The sequence below is a fragment of the Lissotriton helveticus genome (assembly GCF_964261635.1).
Source record: "Lissotriton helveticus chromosome 1_1 unlocalized genomic scaffold, aLisHel1.1 SUPER_1_unloc_7, whole genome shotgun sequence".
Lineage (NCBI taxonomy): Eukaryota > Metazoa > Chordata > Amphibia > Caudata > Salamandridae > Lissotriton > Lissotriton helveticus.
In genome coordinates, this window is record NW_027611714.1 from 4,631,573 (window position 1) to 4,652,358 (window position 20,786).

Genomic DNA, 20,786 nt, shown 5'->3' on the forward strand with positions numbered 1-20,786 from the left:
GGAGCGGGCCACAAGAGAGTCGCGCTTCGCAAACTATACTCTACCTTGAAACGGGATGGGAGATGTACATTTAAAAGAATAATAAAGAACTACAAACTACTGTGTGACTTGGAAAACGATTATTTCTCAATACAGCCCTTGTTTGTGATATCGTTACAGTTCTCATATTATCATCCGCAGTAGAAGAAATGTGAGCCTGGGGTGTCTGATCACAGAAACTCATTTACATACAAAGGGGGGGTGAAAGCCTGTTCACAAAGCGCAACACAACTTGTTTATGTAAAGGTTTGTACATTGCACAGGGATTGTGATTCAGGTAACAGTCTGAGTGTTGTATGGCAGCAGTGAGCAGTCTTAGTTGCTGAGATATGAATCTCTGACGGGTGCATCTTTAGCTCTTTCAACTGTTTCAGACTGAGAGGGTGGCAGTCTCAAATTCTTGGGGCACAGATACCAACAGCTTCCCTCGTAATCTTGGCTTTTTGCATCTACAGGTGGCACAGATGCCACCTAAGAGAGTATCTTAGTGTGCTTTCTGGAGTCAGCCTGCTTTGATTTTCCCAAACTTTGGTCAGCAAAGGTAAATGTGTCTTCTACTCAAGGGTTCTTAGCTCGCTTTTGGTAACGTGGCCTGAGCAGTATGGCCTAAGGCGCACTCGAAGGTAAAGAAAAACAGTGGAAGTCACAAATTTCAATACAGTTTATTAAAAATAGACAAGGAACTTTAAGATTCAAACCAAGTTTAGATCAAAAGAATATTTAATACTTATTCAGAAGCAAAATCTAAAGGAGGGCTGTGATTTAAGCATTACTAATTAGCAAAACCACTGTCAAAACCAAACAAAAAGGTAAATGAATAAAAAAAAAGCAGATCCACTGAATCAATCAGGAAGTCACCTACAAAATTGTAGCTGACTTCGGTAGCTATGCTCAAGAGGACAAAGATACGTTTAGTCTCTGGTGATGATTAACACTGGAATTTGAAGCAAGGTTTTTGGCTGAATGAGTCTCAGAAGGTGACGAGCTGCACAGAAGTGGCTTGAAGTGCAAAATTCCCACAGAGTAGAGTTGGGCTATCAAGTTGAACCTGAATCCAGGGCCATCAACATGCGGGAAACTTCAAGCAGTTACAACAGCTGCACATTCTTCGGTGCTTCCAAGTTATGGAGATGGTTCAAGGTTGATGATAAGAGCCAAAGCATGGAACGTGGCAGGCCTGAGGCATGGTTAAGGGGATAGCAGGTTCCATTTGAAACAAAAAGAAGATGGAAAGAGGCCACTCGTATGCATCTTTGTAATACGAGGCCATGTCCCATTGGAACAGAAGTCATTAGGACTATTTAGGGTGGAGCCAAGAATGGTTTGCATATGGCTGGCCTCGTCTGTAGTTACACAGGACTAGAGAATGATGTGGTGGGATGTTGCAGCGATTAGCTACCATTCCATCCATCACCTTTAGTTTTTCTCAATGATGAGCCCTACGTGGTACAGATAGGAACAGATGTTGGTCCCATAGAGACCTACGACAAAGGGACTCCTGCTGCAGCCCCCTGGTGAAGCTCATTAAGGATGGAAACAATTTGAAGTTACATGCATTCCAGACCCTTGGGGGCGTGGCCTCAAAGTTCAGGATCAAATGGACTTTGTGGGTCAGTCATGGCTTATAAACACTCAGCAAGCACAACACGCTGAATGGAATGAGGCCACAAATAGTTACAAAAGAATGAGGTTAATTCATGCATTTCCATCCCACACTGTGAGCTTTTCTCAGTAGACGGTTTGTTGGACAAACAACGGATCGATGTCTTTGTGGCTGCTTCATGCAAAGGTTTTGTGATGCTGAAAGCTCCTCCTCAGGGTTCACAGTGAGCACCTTTTATTCTCCCACATTGTCTCTCTTATGTAAAAAGGTTACATTTACAACTAACGTTTTTGTCACATTGAGAGCACAGATCATTTTCTTTCTCATTGTGGGTTCTCTCTTGTTGAATGAAACTGAATCTCCAGTAGACGCTTCCCTGGCATTTAGAACAATGACGAGATTTTTTCCAGGTAAGTTCTAGCAGGTTGAGTGAGACCAGATTTCCGGCTGAAACTTTTACAGCATTCAGAGAGCTAAGACGGTCTTACCCCAGTGTGAGTTCTCTCATGTCTAGTGAGAGCCTGTTTCAGTCTGAAGCTTTTCTGGCATTCAGAGCACTGATATGGATTATGCCCAGTGTGGGTTCGTTGATGTACAGTAAGGTTGTATTTCTGATTGAAGCTTTTACAGCATTCAGAGCACTGAAAAGGTTTCTGTCCAGTGTGGGTCCTTTCATGTGCAGTAAGGCTGGATTTATGACTGAAGCTTTTCTGGCATTCAGAGCACTGATAAGGTTTTTGCCCAGTGTGAGTTCTCTCATGGCGAGTGAGAATTATTTTCCGACTGAAGCTTTTCTGGCATTCAGAGCACTGATAGGGTTTGAGCCCAGTATGGATTCTCTCATGTAGAGTTAAACCGGATTTGTGATAGAAAGCTTTTTGGCATTCAGAACACTGATACGGTTTCTGCCCAGTGTGGGTTTTTTCATGTGCAGTAAGCCTGTATTTTTGACTGAAGCTTTTACAGCATTCAGAGCATTGATAAGGTTTTTGACCAGTGTGGGTTCTTTCATGTGAAGTGAGATTGGATTTGCTACTGAAGCTTTTACAGCATTCAGAGCACTGATACGGTTTCTGCCCAGTGTGGGTTCGTTCATGTACCGTAAGGTTGGATTTACAAGTGAAGCCTTTCTGGCATTCTGGACACTGATAGGGCTTTCGTCCAGTGCTAGTTTTCTCATGTTTAGTGAGGTGGGATTGATGGCTAAAGCTGTTCTCACATTCATTGCTCTCATTCGAGTTCTTTGTTTCTCCAAGTTGGGTTTGTTCCTGGATACATGCCATCTTAAGACTGAATCTGATTTCTGATCATGTACTTGTTTGTTACAACTCAGCATTAACTTCTAAAATAAATTTCAGATGCTCTTCTTAACATATGTATTTAACTAATTATAGTTTTTTCCTGGAGATCATTTTCCTACCTTTAAAGGCACCGATCTAACTTGTCTTATAAACTTTCACTGAGGAGCCCCTTGTATTTACTAAGATGCTCCTCATGGATTCATATTCTCCAAGTTATGCCCGGGTGAATTCTGTCTAGTTTAATTAGTCTCATTTAGGTATTCTAGTTTATCACATTTGATTTAGGAGTTTTAAAGGCACTTATAAGGTCTTTGGGCTTTAGTGTTTGCCTGTTAAGTATGTTTGTTCATTCAAGTAATGGCAGGTAATTAGGGCATGCCAGGGTGGTTTATGAATTATCAATAGTGTAACACTGGCCCCTTTTATACTTTCTGTAGCAGTATATGCTGTTTTTGCTCAGTGGCTAAGACAAGTACATGATCCACTTTGGAAGGTTCAGGCCACTTGGAAACTACTCGGATCAACCGAAGAGACAGTTGGTGGGCGAAAATCTTCCTATATTGGAAATGATAATCCGGCATCTTTGCCGAAACAACATCTAATAAAGAGCAGTTACAATTTGTTTCTTTTAAACAATCTTTTCTCTCCTCTGAATCACAGGAGACGGAGTCAAAAGCTTGCACTTGTAAATCGGGGATATTAGTCTTTTTGACGGTTCTGTCACATCACAACACATCTACGGATGCTGATCTGTTGGGGAGGGTTTAAGTCTCCAATGCAGTTCTCATAAACCATCAAACAGAATTTGCAACACGAGTTTTCTCAAGTGCTCTGTGTGGGTATCAGTTGTGGCGAATGTTCTCCTTAATCTCAGTTACTGACACTTGATAAACATTTATGATAATTTTGCTTTAGGGAGTTGACAACTTTCACATTCACCAGTTTCTTCCGCTCCAACATCCTCACCATTCCTGGCACATAGAATGTGTTTCTTCTCTAGAGCTCGAGAATGTTTTAACTTTCCTTGAAATAATCTTTTTCGTTGTGTTTCACTAAATTTAAACCTTCTTTTTTCTGTTCATGCTTCTGTCACCTGTAGAAATGGAGTCAAAAATTGTAAATGAACACAAAGACAAAATATTTGTGACTTTATACTTTGCACAAAGAAAGCATTAACAAAAATAAGACAGGAAATCAGTTTGAGTTGCATTTCTGATAGTGGTGAAACAGTGTTGATCGGGAGCTTGTGATCACTGGAAATCAAGGATGTGAGAGCAAAAGAAGTAAATATTTAAGAAAGAAACACAGATTCTCAGAAGCAGCCACACTATCAAATTGCAATTTCTGTGGCAACGGCTGGGAACATAGTGAGATATTTGTAATTCTTGTAATAAATTACTAGATGTTATTTACTCCCCTGCCCACCTAGACTGTTAATCTATTCCTTTTTCGAGTGTTCTAGGAAGGGACATGTTATTGAATAGCACAACAGTAAAGGAAACCAAAAAGGGTCAAAAAAAGAAAAACACAAAACAATTGGGTAATTTTGCGTTCTGCGATTCGACGGTTTCGAGGAATTTTTTGCTTGCTCGCGCTTTCAAAATGCTTGTTTGCGAGATATTTCTCCCCAAGCACGCAAACAGCATTCGCGAACAGGAAAAAAGCAACGTGAACGGGCGGAACAAGCAATTCCGTGTGTTCGCTGAACGTTTGTGCGCTCGCGGAGATTTTTTACCATTTCGACAACCTTTGCGTAGCGCAACTACTCAAATTGAGCCCACCCCTACTCTTCAGCAGATGCTTGTGAACCCATAAGTTACTTCTAAATACAGTGCCCCCAAGGTCAGCACCAGGAGCAGTTCCACCGGTCGCACCACCCTATAGCAAGCCCTGTGTGCATGTGTGTCCACGCACATGTACTGTGTCTTTTGCTTGTAGTAGACAGGACAAAAAAGGGCAGGATGGGAGGATGCAAAGAGATGGAAGTCAGATCCAGAGAGAAAATACGCAGAAAGAACAGACAGAGGGAGGATGGTATCATGTGGTCTGGAAGAGGAGACAAATATGCCAATTGTTAAGGAACTGCTAGGCAAAACTGACCTAAAAAGAATTGGACCTGCACTACACTCCCAACATGTACCAGGAGGAATGTGGATCCATCAGGTGATTATCAGAAGTTTGATAACAACAAGAATAGTGCACAGAAGGAGTCAAATGTTGAAGTGTAGAGACAAAAAAAACAGAGATCAAGAAAGGGAATAGAGAAAGAAGAAGCAGGGGAAAAGGAAACGTAGAGTTATAGGAATCCTTACCTGACAGTTATACTTTATTTTGTTCTTCCGAGGGTGGCAGCCACGCTGCACTGCCTGGTCATCCCAGAATATCTTGAAAGGAAGTAAAGAAATGGTTTTGTGTCAGACAACAATCACACTTCATCACATTTTACCAATAACCGTCCTGAACTTACAAAACACAAGAATCTCTTGTTCTATGGAGGCCATTGTGAAGCAACTCTGGTTATGAATAAATATTTTTTTTTTGGGTTCAAGAACCAAGATCCTTTGCTGGAAAAGGTCCTTGTGAATATAGAGTGAACCCACAGTCTCAGAGAACAAACCCTAACAACCCAGTCCACTTCTTCATAACCCCCATCTTTCCATTTACAGACCATGAAACTTGCAAATCAAAACAATCTGATTTGCAAAGGTACCTTAATGCCCTTGTACATAATTCTGCCCACCGTTTATTGATTTTATTTTATTTCGTGTATTTTGATATATTGCACAGAATCCCCAACGGGGTGTCCCGGCGCTCCTGTGTGGTCTTATGCTGGCTAAGGTATTATTTAGAAAAGAAATGGTCAACAGAACAGGTGAGTTTTTAGGGCTCTCCGGAAGGGTTGTTCTTCCTGAATCAACCGGATGGAATTTGGTAACTTGTTCCCGAGGGCAGAGGTAAACACTTGGAAAGTTTTTCCGCCTGAGCGAGTTTTCCTAAATCTGGGAATAGCGATGAGATTTTTTTGAAGAAGAACGAAGAGTCCTAGTGTTGTTGTAAGGGATCAGACAGGTGGAAAGATAGGCAGAACCCTTGCCTCTCAATGCACGGTGAGCCAGTACCAGTGCCTTGAATTCTGCCCTTTTTTGTATCGGTAGCCAATGAAGTCTACGACGGTGGGGCGAGATGTGCTCACGTAAGGGAATACCACGAACCAGTCGCACTGCAGCATTCTGGACTGTCTCGAGGCGATGACAGAGACCCGCAGACAGGCCAGTATACAAGCCATTGGCGTAGTCCAGGTGCGAGGTAATCAACGCCTGGACTACAATCTTCCTGGTGTTACTGGGCAAGAAATTGATAAACTTTTTTACCATTCCGATCTTGGCGAAGCATGCAGCGGAGACTGTGTGGCCATGATGATGTAGTGTGAGGTTGGAGTCCCATCTTACCCCTAAATTTTTCACAGAGTCTTTGGGCAGAGGTGGAGCACTCAAATCAAGAGGCCACCAGATGTTAGGGTCAAGTGGAGACGGCTGGTGAAAGAAAAGTACCTCAGTTTTTCCTGCGTTTAGCCTTAAAAAATTATTGTCCATCCACTGGGAGTTTTTTAGGGGATCAAAGGTTGTTGGGGTAATGCTGTTGAATGAAAACAAAAGTTGAATATCATCGGCGTAAGAGGTGGCCTTTATTCCAGTTTGGGCGATGATATCAAAGAGGGGTGAAAAATAAACATTAAATAGGAGGGGACTCAGCGAGGAGCCTTGGGGGACTCCCCACCGAAGAGGGCGGCTATCTGAGGTGTATGGGGGAGTGAACACTGCCTGCGTACGGTTGGACAAAAAAGATGCAATCCATTTTAAGGCCGTACCCTGGATACCTTTGGATTGGATACCTTTGGATTGGAGGCGGTCTAGGAGGAGGGGGTGGGAGACGGTGTCGAATGCTGCTGACAAGTCCAGCAGCACCAACACCGCTCTTGATCCCTCATCCATCCTCCAGCGTACTGCATCTGCCATCTCGATTAGTGCTGACTCAGTGCTATACCCTGGCCTGAAGCCGTGCTGGGAGTCATGGTAAGCACCTGATGTTTCTAAAAAACCCGCTAGTTGTTGCTGAGCAAGTCTTTCGAGCACTTTAGCGGGAGCTGGTAAAAGAGAAATTGGCCTATAGTTGGAGGGTTCACTCGGGTCGGCGTTGGCTTTCTTGATTATGGGGACTAATCGCGCATGCTTCCAGGAATCTGGAAATACTCCCATCTGTAGCGAGTCATTCCAAATCCCGTTCAGGGTATGGTTGAGAATGGGTGCTAGGGACTTGTATTGCTTGGCAGGCCAAGGGTCAAGAGGAGAACCGGATTTGCTTTTAAGGAGTTCCATAAGAGATTGATCCAAAGCAATCTTTATAAAGTTGGAGAACGTACACTCAGGTCCAGTGATGATAAAGTTAATGGTACTTTTGTTTGCATGGGTATTACTGGGAAAGGAATCGTAAATGGTGGCTATTTTGTTCTCAAAAAAATCAGAGAGGCTATTGCAAAGAGTCTGAGACACCACAGGTGGGCGTTTTAAAGCCAGGGGATCGGTGAAAGATCTGACTGTATCAAATATTTCCCTAGAGGAGCCTTGTGAACGGTTGATTTTTTCTTCTAGAAAAGTTATTTTATGTTCAATGATCTTTTTCCTATATTTTTTTAAGGCAGATTTATAGAGAGATTTACGATCAGGTGAGTAGGTTATTCTCCAGCGTCTCTCAAGGCGTTTACATTCTGATTTAAGATTTCGGAGGTCATTGGAGTACCACGGGGCCGATGGAGCAGAGCGGTAGGTTTTGATGGGCCTGATAGGGGCGAGGAGGTCGATTGCAGAAGAAATCCGGCCGTTAAAGTTGGTCAAACGAGTGTCTAGGTCAGAAGTCGTGTCTAAGAGATCAATAGATTGGAGATGGGCAGCAAGGCTGTCAGGGGAGATCTTGCTCCAATTTCTGCCCTGTAGTTTGGCCGGGCAAATATGGCGATCTTGACGGTGCCAAGGGAACGAGAAAGGGACGAGGAGGTGGTCCAACCAGATCACCGGAAGGGGATCACTAATGGCCAGACCATCCAAGTTGGTACAGATCAGATCAAGGGTATGGCCCGCTTTATGTGTAGGGCAACTAATAAGTTAATTTAGCCCTCCATCTGATAATGTAGACAAAAAGTTAAGGGAGGTAGAGTCCGAGGTATTGTCAACGTGAAGATTAAAATCCCCAAGAAGAGTAAAATTAGCATATCGCGATGTGGCTTGTAGAACATAGTCTAGGAATACGGGGAGATGAGATGTTTTAGAGTTAGGGGGACGATAAACCAGAAGGCCAGAGAAAGTAAAATTGGCCGCTATTTTAATACAAAAAGGAAGTGCTTCAATGCGTTCCAATTGGTTGTAAGGAAAAGAGGATATAGTCCAATGAGATCTGTATATTATGGCAACACCGCCTCCAGGGTGTGAGCCCTGTCTATTAGCGCAGAATATACTATAGCCGGAGGGAATGGCTAAGTGTATCGCGGGATTAGTATAATCTCCTAACCAAGTCTCGGTTAGAAATAAAAGATCCCATTTGTCCTCTTCCAAAGTCTGGGCGATATCGAGGGTATGTTTTACTAGGGAACGGCAATTTATCAAACCAGATTTTATTCGTGCCAAGTTAGGAGTTGTCTGCAGGAAGAAGCAGTTATGCTTTAGGGCGTCAGGTTGTCCTGAGAGACATTTTATGAGAGGTAAATGGGGGCAAGCATCCTTGGATGTAATAGGAGGTAAAATGCAGTGTTTAGGCTTCAAGGACTTGAGCGTGGCACTATCATAGGAGATGGAATGTGGGGGATTACTGGTTCTGGTCGCGGACGGGCACAGACAGGCAGGACTCTGGCACAACTCCGGCGCAGGTCTGGCGCGTCCGCTGATCGCGTCCGCTGCGCGGAGGCATAGCCTTCCTTTTTTATACTGTACAATCGAGTGCCTTCGAAGGCTACCCGAATCAAAGATGGCCGCGGAAGTAATTCCGGCCGCCCAAGACAGCGCTAACTCAGCATCAAGATCGGCTGAGGTAGGTGAGATTCTTGGGGACGGAAGAAACATTTTTTAAACGAGCGAGCAGCGAGGGGGGCGAGGGGAGGATATAACCACCGCTTTTTAGTCAGGCGGGGAAGATCACATTAAATGCAAAATACAGTGCAATGATTAAGCTTCGTATTCAAGCAAAAGCGAGTGAAATTAAAAAGCTGGATGAACAGCTAGTAAAAACATGCAAAGTAACATAAATCAGAACACAAAATACAGTAACCTCCCGGCTCACGCCTCAGGAGGGGGTATCAATCACAACAGGTTAGAGAGCCAATCCAGGAATGTCCTTTTATACTGGCCAATCGAGTGCCTTCGAAGGCTACCCCAATCAAAGATGGCCGCGGAAGTAATTCCGGCCACCCAAGACAGCGCTAACTCAGCGTCAAGATCGGCTGAGGTAGGTGAGAGTCTTGGGGACGGAAGAAACGTTTTTTAAACGAGCGAGCAGCGAGGGGGGCGAGGGGAGGATATAACCACCGCTTTTTAGTCAGGCGGGGAAGATCACATTAAATGCAAAATACAGTGCAATGATTAAGCTTCGTATTCAAGCAAAAGCGAGTGAAATTAAAAAGCTGGATGAACAGCTAGTAAAAACGTGCAAAGTAACATAAATCAGAACACAAAATACAGCAACCTCCCGGCTCACGCCTCAGGAGGGGGTATCAATCACAACAGGTTAGAGAGCCAATCCAGGAATGTCCTTTTATACTGGCCAATCGAGTGCCTTTGAAGGCTACCCCAATCAAAGATGGCCGCGGAAGTAATTCTGGCCGCCCAAGACAGCGCTAACTCAGCGTCAAGATCGGCTGAGGTAAGTGAGAGTCTTGGGGACGGAAGAAACGTTTTTTAAACGAGCGAGCAGCGAGGGGGGTGAGGGGAGGATATAACCGCCGCTTTTTAGTCAGGCGGGGAAGATCACATTAAATGCAAAATACAGTGCAATGATTAAGCTTCGTATTCAGGCAAAAGCGAGTGAAATTAAAAAGCTGGATGAACAGCTAGTAAAAACGTGCAAAGTAATATAAATCAGAACACAAAATATAGCAACCTCCCGGCTCATGCCTCAGGAGGGGGTATCAATCACAACAGGTTAGAGAGCCAATCCAGGAATGTCCTTTTATACTGGCCAATCGAGTGCCTTTGAAGGCTACCCCAATCAAAGATGGCCGCGGAAGTAATTCCGGCCGCCCAAGACAGCGCTAACTCAGCGTCAAGATCGGCTGAGGTAGGTGAGAGTCTTGGGGACGGAAGAAATGTTTTTTAAACGAGCGAGCAGCGAGGGGGGCGAGGGGAGGATATAACGACCGCTTTTTAGTCAGGCGGGGAAGATCACATTAAATGCAAAATACAGTGCAATGATTAAGCTTCGTATTCAAGCAAAAGCGAGTGAAATTAAAAAGCTGGATGAACAGCTAGTAAAAACGTGCAAAGTAATATAAATCAGAACACAAAATATAGCAACCTCCCGGCTCATGCCTCAGGAGGGGGTATCAATCACAACAGGTTAGAGAGCCAATCCAGGAATGTCCTTTTATACTGGCCAATCGAGTGCCTTCGAAGGCTACCCCAATCAAAGATGGCCGCGGAAGTAATTCCGGCCGCCCAAGACAGCGCTAACTCAGCGTCAAGATCGGCTGAGGTAGGTGAGAGTCTTGGGGACGGAAGAAACGTTTTTTAAACGAGCGAGCAGCGAGGGGGGCGAGGGGAGGATATAACCACCACTTTTTAGTCAGGCGGGGAAGATCACATTAAATGCAAAATACAGTGCAATGATTAAGCTTCGTATTCAAGCAAAAGCGAGTGAAATTAAAAAGCTGGATGAACAGCTAGTAAAAACGTGCAAAGTAACATAAATCAGAACACAAAATACAGCAACCTCCCGGCTCACGCCTCAGGAGGGGGTATCAATCACAACAGGTTCATAAATCAGTCAACCAGACTCTTAGATTTAAACAACCCATGCTCCCGGAGCAACAGCAATTCAAGCTCAAGCTGATGCAGAGTTTGAATGCTGAGCAATGGAAGCAACAAGGCATCAATGTGTTGGTGCTTTTTATTGATAAATTATCTGAAGGGATGATGCAGGGGGTCAGTATAAATAAATCCTTCACAAGACAAAGCTTGGAACATTGAAATGTTTAGACCTCCATTGAAGACAACGGAGCAGCAGCAGCCTATACAACCTGATATAGGCCCGCTGCTCTCAACATTACAATGTCCTAATACACAACCTCTGCCTCTCTCTTTCTTCTGCCTCTCTGAAATATATGGATTGGGCCAGAGAAGGCAGAAGTTAGAGCCTGCAGCAGGGCACACAGGAGCCTCCCCTCTTCCTCCTCCCGTAGGTCGCAGTGTCACTGGTATCTAAGAAGGAAGAAGGGGATTCTGCTCATCTCCTGCATCTCCCCGGCTCAACTGAATGATGAAAAGCTGTTTAGTCGAGCCCAGGGAGAATCGGGGGCTGACTTCAGCCTCCTTTAACAGCTATTGCTGTGAATGTTCAACAATTAACCACTGTGGTCCTGCATGCGGCTGTTAACTGTTCAACATTCACAGCAACAGCTGTGAAACAAAGATTCAGGAGTACCAGAGGTGTTTCAACCTCCTCAGTCTTTGGGACACCTTTGTTTTATTAATTAACACATTCTGCCCTCATAGGGCAACAGTGTAATGAAGTTATAGTCAACCATAGCAGGCTATACTGCCCATTAAAGCACCGCTCCCTTGGTAAAGGCACTTGCATTTAGCTTTGGAGCTACAGCAAGCAGTAAGCTCATATTAAAGATATAATGGTTACTTAGTCAGAGAAATAATCATCTTAATATTTGCAGAAGGATCACATACAGTTAACCTCAAATGATATCAAAAGCCACACTCTGATATAACTCAAGATGTAAAGTCAATAGACAGACCACCACAACAAATGCGTGCTAAGAAAAAAGAAAATCTTTTTCTATAATATCAAATAGCAAACTGACATAGAATCTGACTAGTTCAAAATCAAGGAAAAGTTTTACGTACAAAATCAGTAAGAGGAGTGACTTGTAGTCTGCATTTTGGAAAATTGTAAAATAAAACAATTGCAACAAATATCCCAAAACAGTACATTTCATAGGTTTTTAGACAGAGAGAACACATTATTGACATGGTTCATGATGAGGTAAAAATTACAACAACCAATGAATGTTCATGAAAACATAGCACAACAAATGTAATTTTATAAAAACACACCTACAAAATGAATATTTAATTATGACTCTTCACCTTAAAGCAGGATATTGGCATTGGACCTTGCATGCTCTACCATACAATACAGCAACATGGGACAACAATAGTATTAATTCTTCTTAGGTCCTTTACTATACTCCTTTTTAGGTCTCGGCCTAGCGTTACACTGCGCAGCAGTGTTCGCGCAGCCGAGATTTAATGTTTACAGTATTGGGGGCTTAAACCCGCCCCTCTTCTCCATTGGCTGGTCTCGTAAATGCTGGCCAGCAATTGGAGGATAGGGGCGTCACTCCATTTAAGCCCTGTCTTTTTTGGACTCGGGTGTGTTTTTTAGGTTCTCTCTGTGACGTCTTCAGTTACTCAAAGCTAAAAAGACACACCCCCAAGTCTGAAAAGGACAGGGCTTAGTTGTGATTGCATGTGTCCCCTATCGGACACCGTACTCTTGTCTTGGCAAGCGCTTCTCTTCACGATCCCTCCCCTGGTGTCCTCTCCTGCCCCGTCTTTTCCCACCTCTTCTCTTTCCCCAGATGCCTCCCCCTTCCTCCCTCCCTCCCCCTCCTCTCGTCGGAGCCTGCCGAAATCCAGGATCTGCCTGATCGGCGCCTCGCGGGCGCTCCGCGGACCCGGCGATGTCTTGTTTACAAGTACAGCAAGATTTAATGTTAGTGGCCGCACCCCTTCCCTTCTCTTTCTGTTTTGTTTGTTTGTGGGTTTTTTTAGACAGCATTGCAGCTTGCTCTGCATTGCCTTCCCGCTCCCAGGCACTTGCAAAACTTTCAGTATTAGCAACAACACAGGTGCCATGCTTAATATTTCAGCAGGCTCCTGATTGACTTGCTGACCTTGCCAATGCTTGTTTTTGAAGTTTGGGGTGAGGAGAGGAGCACGCAGGAGTTTTGGCCGCTGTCTCCTGCAGTTCAGCCAGTCCGATAGTTATCGTTTTTGACAAGGGGTCAGTCAGCGAGCGAGTGGCCCGGTCATTACTGGTTGCCGGGAGCCGGGTCAGGTAGGCGCTGGTTATTGCAACATCCGTGTTATGTACACATGAGGGCAGGGCTTTGCTAGTTTCAGGCATCCCTCCGCATATCCATGTTTATGTTTTTGTCCTAGTGAAACTTAAGAAACTTTCATGGTTGTCCTCCTTTCCTAGGTTTCCTTTCTTATATTCCCCTCTCACATTCCCCAACGGTCGCTCTTTCCTCTCTCCCAAGTATCTTTTACCTGCCCTCTTTCGGTCTTCTCCGCCCCTCTCTTCTCCCTTCCGTATATTTCCTACGTTCGTATTACATCTCCCTGCCTAGCCTGACAACTTCTCCCCGCCCCCATCATGCCCCACCGTCTCCTCTTTTCATCCACACTGTCTACTTATGTCTTTATCCATCTGAAGATAATCTGCGCTCCGAGATTCCCCAAACCGCGAAGAGGCAAAGAGATTGGTGAACTATGCGAAATATATAAACAACAAATTCTCTCAGCCTTCTATTTCTCTATAATCTTTTCCAATTTCTTTCATTTTCCTCCTTTCTCCCTTATACATTTTATTCTTCTTCATGTCCACATCTCCTGTCTGTTTCCTCCTTCTCAGTCTCCTGCTCGTTGTACATGTTGCACAGTGCCACTGAGAACAGATGCTCCTTTCATCCGCTTATTGCTGAGTGGGTCACTACCTGCCAGCTATGTTTGCACAATGGAAATACTACTGGACGTGCCTTTCTCAAACATTTGTAACGTGTTTTCGGTCCTTGTGGTTCAGCTGAAGTGCTCAAAGACTACTGAGGATGTAGCTGCCATTTACAAAGCAGGAATGGTGATGCCACGGCTCTGAAGAACAGACTTCAGGTGGCCACCTCACTCTGTGCAATCACATTGTTTTCAGTTACTAGTATTTCATATGACAACCTAATGCCTTCTGGGTATTGTAGTTTAATTTTGCTAACATTGCACTAATTGTACAGAAACATTTGATATCTGTCATTTGTTAATCAAAAGTTCAAGAGTGGAAACGCTGTCTCCGGTGACATGGAGAAAGAGGGCTACCCTTCGCGTACTGCACATCAGCTATGCCTTTTACTCCTCAACCAGTCGGGCAGTGTGCCCATTTTCCTTCGCTGCAATAGGACCCAAGGCACTCGCCTATCTAATGTTCTCTTGCTCATCCTTGTCCCACCTTTTTCAAGCAGTCTCCAAAAAATGAAGCAGAGGTTTTCTCCATCACATTTTTGTGGACTGTTGTTGTCTTTTTTCCTTCCTTTTCCCATGTAGTTTTTGCCTCCTACAAGTAGTTTTATTTATATTCTTTCTATCCCCTTCTCTGGTTACCAACCTTAATTCCTCTATAATTCCATCTCTATTTCTGCAGTTTTGAACATGTGGTTTTCATTGATTTCTTCAATTTTTCCTGACTTTTTCTTTTCACTCTTGTCTCTCGGCCGCTTCTATTTTGCAGTTTTTTTAAAAGTCTCCTATCATCTTCTTGTTACTGCTTTACGCACCCTTCATGGCCTCTTTGCTTCCTCACCATCCCTTTTGTCTACTTGTCCCTCCTGATTTTTTAATATATCACCAACCTTTCCTGACAAGCGGTGAGGGGCAGGGGGGGGGGGTTAGCTAAATTCCCTCCAATGTACACGATTTATAATCCCAAACATTGCCGCTTGTGTAGCCCACACATCACGTGCATGAACTGGCTTTTCTTTTGCCACCAGAGCTCTCCGTTCTTCCGGAACAGACCGGAAGGACGTGTGTGTGTGGGGCTCTGTGTGTGTGTGTGTGGGGGGCTCTGTGTGTGTGGGGGGGCTCTGTGTGTGTGTATGCCTCTGTGTGTATGTGACTCTGTGTGTGTGTGGCTCTGTGTGTGTGTGGGTGTGTGTGGCTCTGTGTGTGTGTGGCTCTGCGTGTGTGTTGCACTGTGTCTGTGTGTCTGTGTGGCTCTGTGTGTGTGTGTGTGGCTCTGTGTGAGGCTGTGTGTGTGTGGGTGTGGCACTGTGTGTGTGTGTGTGTGGCTCTGTGTGTGTATATGGCTGTGTGTGTGTGTGTGGCTCTGTGTGTGTGGTCTGTGTGTGTGGCTCTGTGTGTGTAGCTCTGTGTGTGTATGGCTCTGTGTGTGTGTTTGGCTCTGTGTGTGTGTTTGGCTCTGTGTGTTTGTCTCTCTGTGTGTGGCTCTGTGTGTGTGTGGCTCTGTGTGTGGGGGGCTCTGTGTGTGTGTGTGTGGCTCTGTGTGTATGTGGGGCTCTGCGTGTGTATGTGGGGCTCTGCATGTGTGTGGGGGGCTCTGTGTGTGTATGTGGGGCTCTGTGTGTGTGGGGGGGCTCTGTGTGTGTGATGGTGTGTGTGGGGGGGGCTCTGTGTATGTGGGGGGGCTCTCTGTGTGGGGGGCTCTGTGTGTGGGGGGGGTTCTGTGTGTGTGTATGGGGGGCTCTGGGTGTGTGTGGGGCTCTGTGTGGGGCTCTGTGTGTGTGGGGGGGGCTCTGTGTGTGTGTGTGGCTCTGTGTGAGGCCCTGTGTGTGTGTGTGTGGCCCTGTGTGTGTGTGTGTGGCTCTGTGTGTGTGTGGCTCTGTGTGTGTGGCTCTGTGTGTGTGGCTCTGTGTGTGTAGCACTGTGTTTGTGTGGCTCTGTGTGTGCATTTGACTTTGAGTGTGTGTTTGGCTCTGTGTGTTTCTCTCTCTGTGTGTGGCTCTGTGTGTGTGGCTCTGTGTGTGGGGGGGCTCTGTGTGTGTGTGGCTTTGTATGTGGGGCTCTGTGTGTGTGTGTGTGTGGGGCTCTGTGTGTGTATGTGGGGCTCTGTGTGTGTGTGTGGGGGGGGCTCTGTGTGTGTGTGTGGGGGGGGCTCTGTGTGTGTGGGGGGCTCTCTGTGTGTGGGGGGCTCTGTGTGGGGGGGTTCTGTGTGTGTGTGTGTATGGGGGGCTCTGTGTGTGTGGGGGACTCTGTGTGTGTGGGGGGGCTCTGTCTGTGTGTGTGTGTGTGTGGGGGGGGTTCTGTGTGTGTGTGTGTGGGGGGGGCTCTGTGTGTGTGGGGCTCTGTGTGTGAGGGGGCTCTGTGTGTGTGTGTGTGTGTGTGTGGGTCTGTGTGTGGCATTTGCTAGAGATTACGCTATTGACATTGTAAATGACAATGCCATTTATTTATGTTTTCAAAACCAACACATAAATACAAATGTCGTCATTTACAATGCCAATATCTCTAACTTTTGCAAAGGTGAGACCGTAGCATTGTAAATGCTAGTTCTACCTGTTTCTTTAATTTCTGTGATAGTAGAGTTACATGGGCTCCATATCTCTTCTTTTAGAATGCCTGCTTAAAATTTTTATCAATGACAGGTACATGCCCTCCTCTGCTTCACGTGTACGGTTGTACTGAGGAGTGTGTGGATACACTGCATTCGTTTTCACCGTGATTTAAGCTGGCTCTGCACTTTCAATCAATTCATATTTCTTTCCTGTAAAATTCCAAGCCTCTTGATTTTTCGTCCAATTTAAATCTGGGGTTAAATACTCTTATGTAAAGCCTGGAAACAAATTAACTCAGAAGTTGCCGAATGTAAGTTAGAGTCTTCACATTGTGTTTGAATACCAACACCATCCGGTGTACAGTAATTTACACAAGTCATTTCACAAGGTTATTCCCTAACAGTATAACTGGATCTTAATCACAGTTTGTGGCCATTCATCATTGACACAATTTGTACGGGAACATTTGCTGACAGCATATTAGTTGTTTATTAGAAATGCCTACAACTTGGACTCCTTTCCCAAGAGGGGTGGGTTGGGCACTCCAGTCAGTCTGACTGTGGAACGGGAGGCACATTTATTGATTAAAAGAGATACTGGATTCCCATTTACTTCCTCCACAAAAGGGCCACTCTGGGTGACCTCTAGGACTGCACCAAGCATGCAATCATTCTCCCGTCTCAGGCACAGTCATTGTGTCTGATTCAGTCCAGTAGAAACTCCTAGTGTAGGTGGAAGTTGTGGAAAATCATTATTAATCACTGAAGAATTTTGTTGAAATCCTGAATTTGTCAAGAATTTGGCGTTCTATTCTGTATTGGGCTGTGGGGCCATCAGGACTGAAGGCATGTTCCAATTTAACTGCCTTTGATTCTGCATGATCGGCACAGAGGCCAGTTGGGCTGGGCCCATTGGCTGTGACATCCCATTCTGTGCCATCTGATTTAAGTTCTAGTTTCCCAGTTTGATGCAAGCATGGCAAGGGGCGTGTCTTATTCTGCACATTATTAATATTTTAGGTATTTATATTGTCATGGTTAGTAAAACCAATACTTTGAGAAAAAACATTTCTGGATGCAACGCTAAAAGACAGGCAGACTCTAAACCACAGGCGCCCTCTTCTGTCCGGTCTCTGGCTTTGCTATATTGTGTAAATCTGCACTAACTCGCGATGGTTGGTACTCGCTCACTTTGCTTGCAGAAACTGTGTGTGGTAATTGTGATATAGATTAAAGATGGTACATTTCTGAAAGTTCATTAAGTCCATCTACTGCTGTGTTGAATTTGATAATTAGTGTTGCTTCTCTTTTGGTCAGCGAGGCTAACGCTTTAGAGAACAGAAGATACCATCCTTTGCTGAGTACCCATGTTATACAACAGTAAAGTGACAGGAAAGGCTGGACTGCGCTTGTATAATTGTGACAGACATCTTGAGAACACAATCCAAGTTCCCTGAGAAATTATGAGATCAACACTATTATTCCTCTTTTAAGAGCAATGTTTAACTTGAATAAGACATGATTCTCATCCGATTAAGCTCCATGTAAAAAAAAAGTGCTGGGATTCTATCTCGCATGTTCACTTCATTTTTATTCCAACCATGAACTAGATTACGATAGTTTCACTTATCTCTTAGCGTAGTAATAGTGCTATGTAATACATCGTGGCAAATGATTGCACGAATGATTCCCCCCCCTTTTTTTTATTGGACTTCGGGAGAACTAACTATGGGCAAACAATGTATACGGGAAATCGTATGACAGCTACATGATGATCCATTGTGTCAAATATGAGAGATTAAGATCACAGACGTATTTATGGAACAGCCTTTTCGTAAACAAGTATTGACTACAATTCCCAGAATTCAATGCATATTACTCACGTTCAAGTACCAAGAGGATACGTCTTTCCGCACCCGCGAAAAAATAACAAACAAGACGAGCAGAACTCGGCCGAGACAACAGAGGTAAACGCCAATGTCTAGAAATTATGATAACGCTGGCTGCAGTCTTTAAGCATTTTAATCATGTCCCTGTAACGCCCAGTAGAGCCCACAACATTTGACAACAGGTTAGACAGCAAAACAATAGTCGCGCTTTAAGTATTTACAAGCCCCGGAGGTAAATAGTTCTGCTGTTCGCTTGCCTATAATACGGCGTCCCCTGTAATTCGTTAAGAGTTTTGTATCAGTAGCACGAAGAAAAAAATATATTACCCCATCCAGGACCTTGCAGAGCCCAAAACAATACGCGGAGCTTTAAACACTTACTAGCTCCGGATAAAAATAGCTTTGCCCACCGCGTAGACATAACACGGCGTTTCCGCTAATACATAAGGCATTTGCTTGAGCAGTATGTGTTTATTGTTCCCACACTCGACATTTTTGGACAATTGGAAAGTTTGAGTTTAAGGACAAAATATCAAAACCAAAAGAAGCACATTCTGCCATATTATGCTCAGCCGGTTACTGGAAAGCAATAGAGTTTGTTGTTCTATAACTAATACCACCTTATAAACAAACAATTCTTTCAGTACGTGTGAGCAAAATTCATTGCGGCCATGGCACGATAGAACGACCCCATTCCAATGCAGAATAATACCATCAAAAAATAAGAATAATACATTTGGTCCCTTTTTCATTTTCAGAAACCCGGCTTACTCTACATAGAGAGAATTCCACCCAGAAGAACATTAGAGCTAAACAGGTACGAAGATGCAACCATAACTGTTCTCAATTACTGCTACCTTTTTTGACATCTTGGTTACTGATAGACCCGATCCTCACTTTTCAGAACATCAGCACATTGACTACACAACATTTGGGAAGACTACCCAGATTCAGGCGCTCCGCGCCTGGACGGGTTGAAGTAAGCAACTTCGGTTTTTCAGACTAGCCATGTATGCCATGACATATTTAAGAGGGAGACTGTGACAAGTGTATTTAATTTTTGTTTATAGATAAGACATGAGAAAAAATCCATGAGAATCTGCCGAATGGTTGAAAAGGTAAGAAGTCCCAAGCTGTCGTCCTAGATGGATATTGGAGTATTAAGCCACAAAACAGCATAGTAAGAAACGGTCTAGCATGTTTTTCAGAGACACTTGGTCCATAGGAGAATCCCTTGAATAAAGGGATTCGAAATACTTCGACCACAGTTTTTTTAGGCCAATCAAGTCAAATCATCATTTCAAGAATTGTATGGTTTTGTTGAATCACGGATGGCCTATTTTGAAATTTGAAATGTATTAGCCTTTGTTTGTATTTTTGGAAAAATGTTTTGTTACACTTGCATTGAAAAAGATTTGTTGTTGGTACCCCAGGGTGGGTTTAGAGTGAATGAAAGAAGGATGTATGTACGAATTTGGTAATGAGTCCAAACACACGTATGAATGTGACACTATATGTGAGTATGAAAGAGAGAATGCTGATGTAAGATTGTTGAAAAAGGAACACTAATTAGGTTCCAAAAAGGGTGACATTTTCTGTGGGGAATTTTGTATAGTTTTTATTGAGTATGGAAATGTTGTAATGAGTTGTATTTTGAAAAAAGAAAAAAAAATTGGTAATTGAAAAAATAAAAAGATTAATTTAAACTGAAAGAGTGGTTAAGAGGGACTGGTTGTATTCTTTTTCCTCGTTCTGAAGTAGAAAAACAAGTGGCAGTATTGGCGGTTGTAGTTGTTTATTGTTATCTGGAACTACAGCCCTTTAAATGTACCTTGTTTCAAGAGGAATAAAGAGTGGGCTCCGTGCAAGCTACAGGTTAACAGAGCTCACCTGCATCAACTCCACCAAGAGTCCCCTGCTTAGAGTGAATCCAGTGGACTTTTAAGGGTGTTGTCCAGGTGCATTTTGGGAATTGTGGTCCTAACCTTTCAAGGACCATTTTTTGCGATTCCAGACCTTTAGGTTGTGTTTTGGACACTTTGGACCATCAAGAGGAACTTCAGGAAGAAGTTCCAGACTTTTGGGAAAGTTTGGTGAACTTTTGTGAAAAAGCTACATAGGGAGACAGGACTCTCACAGAAAGGCAATCCGGCGAACCTCACTGAATCTGGCCTGCTGGAGGAGGTTGCGAGTCGTCTGGTGAGAAATCCTCCAGAAAAGGTTCTTAGTGTAAAGGTAAACTCTTGACAGGGCCTCCTGCTTTGTGTATCCACCAGGGATCGATCTCGTCGGCCTCAAACTTGGACCTTGTCCCAGTCAGAGGCGACCAAATGTCTAGAAGTGATTCTATTGGTTCCTAAGCACTAAAAAGTGCTTAATCTTTAAAAAACCATATCTCTGGTA

At 44.1% G+C, this 20,786-nt stretch overlaps 1 pseudogene; it reads right to left on the reverse strand.

Moving 5' to 3' along the window:
• Window positions 1–703: 703 nt before the first annotated feature.
• Window positions 704–20,786, reverse strand: part of LOC144806416 (uncharacterized) — a 435,562-nt pseudogene continuing 415,479 nt past the window's right edge.